This window comes from Coregonus clupeaformis, unplaced genomic scaffold, assembly GCF_020615455.1.
Source record: "Coregonus clupeaformis isolate EN_2021a unplaced genomic scaffold, ASM2061545v1 scaf0359, whole genome shotgun sequence".
Lineage (NCBI taxonomy): Eukaryota > Metazoa > Chordata > Actinopteri > Salmoniformes > Salmonidae > Coregonus > Coregonus clupeaformis.
The window spans coordinates 42379-49441 of record NW_025533814.1 but is presented as its reverse complement, the minus strand read 5'-3'; positions in this window follow the sequence as shown (position 1 = coordinate 49441).

Genomic DNA, 7063 nt, shown 5'->3' with positions numbered 1-7063 from the left:
GACAGGATGTGGAGACATCTACAGACATGACAGGATGTGGAGACATCTACAGACATGACATGATGTGGAGACATCCTACAGACATGACAGGATGTGGAGACATACCTACATGACATGACAGGATGTGGAGACATACCTACATGACATGACAGGATGTGGAGACATATCTACATGGCATGACAGGATGTGGAGACATATCTACATGACATGACAGGATGTGGAGACATACCTACAGACATGACAGGATGTGGAGACATATCTACATGACATGACAGGATGTGGAGACATATCTACAGACATGACAGGATGTGGAGACATATCTACAGACATGACAAGATGTGGAGACATCTACAGACATGACAGGATGTGGAGACATACCTACAGACATGACAGGATGTGGAGACATATCTACAGACATGACAGGATGTAGAGACATATCTACAGACATGACAGGATGTGGAGACATACCTACAGACATGACAGGATGTGGAGACATACCTACAGACATGACAGGATGTGGAGACATATCTACAGACATGACAGAATGTGGAGACATCTACAGACATGACAGGATGTGGAGACATCTACAGACATGACAGGATGTGGAGACATCTACAGACATGACAGGATGTGAAGACATACCTACAGACATGACAGGATGTGGAGACATACCTACAGACATGACAGGATGTGGAGACATACCTACATGACATGACAGGATGTGGAAACATATCTACAGACATGACAGGATGTGGAGACATATCTACATGACATGACAGGATGTGGAGACATATCTACATGACATGACAGGATGCGGAGACATATCTACATGACATGACAGGATGTGGAGACATACCTACAGGCATGACAGGATGTGGAGACATATCTACATGACATGACAGGATGTGAAGACATATCTACAGACATGACAGGATGTGGAGACATACCTACAGACATGAGAGGATGTGGAGACATATCTACAGACATGACAGGATGTGGAGACATACCTACAGACATGACAGGATGTGGAGACATACCTACAGACATGACAGGATGTGGAGACATACCTACAGACATGACAGGATGTGGAGACATACCTACAGACATGACAGGATGTGGAGACATACCTACAGACATGACAGGATGTGGAGACATACCTACAGACATGACAGGATGTGGAGACATACCTACAGACATGACAGGATGTGGAGACATACCTACAGACATGACAGGATGTGGAGACATACCTACAGACATGACGGGATGTGGAGACATACCTACAGACATGACGGGATGTGGAGACATATCTACAGACATGACGGGATGTGGAGACATACCTACAGACATGACGGGATGTGGAGACATACCTACAGACATGACAGGATGTGGAGACATACCTACAGACATGACAGGATGTGGAGACATACCTACAGACATGACAGGATGTGGAGACATACCTACAGACATGACAGGATGTGGAGACATATCTACATGACATGACAGGATGTGGAGACATATCTACATGACATGACAGGATGTGGAGACATACCTACAGACATGACAGGATGTGGAGACATATCTACAGACATGACAGGATGTGGAGACATCTACAGACATGACAGGATGTGGGAGACATCTACAGACATGACAGGATGTGGAGACATACCTACATACATGACAGGATGTGGAGACATCTACAGACATGACAGGATGTGGAGACATACCTACATGAAATGACAGGATGTGGAGACATACCTACAGACATGACAGGATGTGGAGACATATATACATGACATGACAGGATGTGGAGACATATATACATGACATGACAGGATGTGGAGACATACCTACAGACATGACAGGATGTGGAGACATATCTACATGACATGACAGGATGTGGAGACATATCTACAGACATGACAGGATGTGGAGACATCCTACAGACATGACATGATGTGGAGACATACTACAGACATGACAGGATGTGGAGACATACCTATAGACATGACAGGATGTGGAGACATACCTACATGACATGACAGGATGTGGAGACATACCTACAGACATGACAGGATGTGGAGACATACCTACAGACATGACAGGATGTGGAGACATACCTACAGACATGACAGGATGTGGAGACATACCTACAGACATGACAGGATGTGGAGACATACCTACAGACATGACAGGATGTGGAGACATACCTACAGACATGAAAGGATGTGGAGACATACCTACAGACATGACAGGATGTGGAGACATACCTACAGACATGACGGGATGTGGAGACATATCTACAGACATGACGGGATGTGGAGACATATCTACAGACATGACGGGATGTGGAGACATACCTACAGACATGACGGGATGTGGAGACATACCTACAGACATGACAGGATGTGGAGACATACCTACAGACATGACAGGATGTGGAGATATACCTACAGACATGACAGGATGTGGAGACATACCTACAGACATGACAGGATGTGGAGACATATCTACATGACATGACAGGATGTGGAGACATATCTACATGACATGACAGGATGTGGAGACATACCTACAGACATGACAGGATGTGGAGACATATCTACAGACATGACAGGATGTGGAGACATCTACAGACATGACAGGATGTGGAGACATCTACAGACATGACAGGATGTGGAGACATACCTACATACATGACAGGATGTGGAGACATCTACAGACATGACAGGATGTGGAGACATACCTACATGACATGACAGGATGTGGAGACATACCTACAGACATGACAGGATGTGGAGACATATATACATGACATGACAGGATGTGGAGACATACCTACAGACATGACAGGATGTGGAGACATATCTACATGACATGACAGGATGTGGAGACATATCTACAGACATGACAGGATGTGGAGACATATCTACAGACATGACAGGATGTGGAGACATCCACAGACATGACATGATGTGGAGACATACTACAGACATGACAGGATGTGGAGACATCTACAGACATGACAGGATGTGGAGACATACCTACATGACATGACAGGATGTGGAGACATACCTACAGACATGACAGGATGTGGAGACATATATACATGACATGACAGGATGTGGAAACATACCTACAGACATGACAGGATGTGGAGACATATCTACATGACATGACAGGATGTGGAGACATATCTACAGACATGACAGGATGTGGAGACATACCTACAGACATGACAGGATGTGGAGACATACCTACAGACATGACAGGATGTGGAGACATATCTACAGACATGACAGGATGTAGAGACATATCTACAGACATGACAGGATGTGGAGACATACCTACAGACATGACAGGATGTGGAGACATACCTACAGACATGACAGGATGTGGAGACATTCCTACAGACATGACAGGATGTGGAGACATATCTACATGACATGACAGGATGTGGAGACATACCTACAGACATGACAGGATGTGGAGACATATCTACAGACATGACAGAATGTGGAGACATCTACAGACATGACAGGATGTGGAGACATCTACAGACATGACAGGATGTGGACACATCTACAGACATGACAGGATGTGGAGACATACCTACAGACATGACAGGATGTGGAGACATACCTACAGACATGACAGGATGTGGAGACATACCTACATGACATGACAGGATGTGGAAACATATCTACAGACATGACAGGATGTGGAGACATATCTACATGACATGACAGGATGTGGAGACATATCTACATGACATGACAGGATGCGGAGACATATCTACATGACATGACAGGATGTGGAGACATACCTACAGACATGACAGGATGTGGAGACATACCTACAGACATGACAGGATGTGGAGACATACCTACAGACATGACAGGATGTGGAGACATACCTACAGACATGACAGGATGTGGAGACATATCTACAGACATGACAGGATGTGGAGACATACCTACAGACATGACAGGATGTGGAGACATACCTACAGACATGACAGGATGTGGAGACATTCCTACAGACATGACAGGGATGTGGAGACATATCTACATGACATGACAGGATGTGGAGACATACCTACAGACATGACAGGATGTGGAGACATACCTACAGACATGACAGGATGTGGAGACATACCTACAGACATGACGGGATGTGGAGACATATCTACAGACATGACAGGATGTGGACACATCTACAGACATGACAGGATGTGGAGACATACCTACAGACATGACAGGATGTGGAGACATACCTACAGACATGACAGGATGTGGAGACATACCTACATGACATGACAGGATGTGGAGACATACCTACAGACATGACAGGATGTGGAGACATATCTACATGACATGACAGGATGTGGAGACATATCTACATGACATGACAGGATGCGGAGACATATCTACATGACATGACAGGATGTGGAGACATATCTACAGACATGACAGGATGTGGAGACATACCTACAGACATGACAGGATGTGGAGACATACCTACAGACATGACAGGATGTGGAGACATACCTACAGACATGACAGGATGTGGAGACATACCTACAGACATGACAGGATGTGGAGACATACCTACAGACATGACAGGATGTGGAGACATACCTACAGACATGACAGGATGTGGAGACATCTACAGACATGACAGGATGTGGAGACATACCTACAGACATGACAGGATGTGGAGACATCCTACAGACATGACAGGATGTGGAGACATACCTACAGACATGACAGGATGTGGAGACATACCTACATGACATGACAGGATGTGGAGACATATCTACATGACATGACAGGATGTGGAGACATATCTACATGACATGACAGGATGTGGAGACATACCTACAGACATGACAGGATGTGGAGACATACCTACAGACATGACAGGATGTGGAGACATATCTACAGACATGACAGGATGTGGAGACATATCTACAGACATGACAAGATGTGGAGACATACTACAGACATGACAGGATGTGGAGACATACCTACAGACATGACAGGATGTGGAGACATACCTACAGACATGACAGGATGTGGAGACATACCTACAGACATGACAGGATGTGGAGACATACCTACAGACATGACAGGATGTGGAGACATACCTACAGACATGACAGGATGTGGAGACATATCTACAGACATGACAGGATGTGGAGACATCTACAGACATGACAGGATGTGGAGACATCTACAGACATGACAGGATGTGGAGACATCTACAGACATGACAGGATGTGGAGACATACCTACAGACATGACAGGATGTGGAGACATACCTACAGACATGACAGGATGTGGAGACATACCTACATGACATGACAGGATGTGGAAACATATCTACAGACATGACAGGATGTGGAGACATATCTACATGACATGACAGGATGTGGAGACATATCTACATGACATGACAGGATGCGGAGACATATCTACATGACATGACAGGATGTGGAGACATACCTACAGGCATGACAGGATGTGGAGACATATCTACATGACATGACAGGATGTGAAGACATATCTACAGACATGACAGGATGTGGAGACATACCTACAGACATGAGAGGATGTGGAGACATATCTACAGACATGACAGGATGTGGAGACATACCTACAGACATGACAGGATGTGGAGACATACCTACAGACATGACAGGATGTGGAGACATACCTACAGACATGACAGGATGTGGAGACATACCTACAGACATGACAGGATGTGGAGACATACCTACAGACATGACAGGATGTGGAGACATACCTACAGACATGACAGGATGTGGAGACATACCTACAGACATGACAGGATGTGGAGACATACCTACAGACATGACAGGATGTGGAGACATACCTACAGACATGACGGATGTGGAGACATACCTACAGACATGACGGGATGTGGAGACATACCTACAGACATGACGGATGTGGAGACATACCTACAGACATGACAGGATGTGGAGACATACCTACAGACATGACAGGATGTGGAGACATACCTACAGACATGACAGGATGTGGAGACATACCTACAGACATGACAGGATGTGGAGACATACCTACAGACATGACAGGATGTGGAGACATATCTACATGACATGACAGGATGTGGAGACATATCTACATGACATGACAGGATGTGGAGACATACCTACAGACATGACAGGATGTGGAGACATATCTACAGACATGACAGGATGTGGAGACATACTACAGACATGACAGGATGTGGAGACATCTACAGACATGACAGGATGTGGAGACATACCTACAGACATGACAGGATGTGGAGACATCTACAGACATGACAGGATGTGGAGACATACCTACATGAAATGACAGGATGTGGAGACATACCTACAGACATGACAGGATGTGGAGACATATATACATGACATGACAGGATGTGGAGACATACCTACAGACATGACAGGATGTGGAGACATATCTACATGACATGACAGGATGTGGAGACATATCTACAGACATGACAGGATGTGGAGACATACCTACAGACATGACAGGATGTGGAGACATATCTACAGACATGACAGGATGTGGAGACATCTACAGACATGACAGGATGTGGAGACATCTACAGACATGACAGGGTGTGGAGACATACCTACATGACATGACAGGATGTGGAGACATACCTACAGACATGACAGGATGTGGAGACATACCTACAGACATGACAGGATGTGGAGACATACCTACAGACATGACAGGATGTGGAGACATACCTACAGACATGACAGGATGTGGAGACATACCTACAGACATGACAGGATGTGGAGACATACCTACAGACATGACAGGATGTGGAGACATACCTACAGACATGACAGGATGTGGAGACATACCTACAGACATGACGGGATGTGGAGACATAACTACAGACATGACGGGATGTGGAGACATACCTACAGACATGACGGGATGTGGAGACATAACTACAGACATGACGGGATGTGGAGACATACCTACAGACATGACAGGATGTGGAGACATACCTA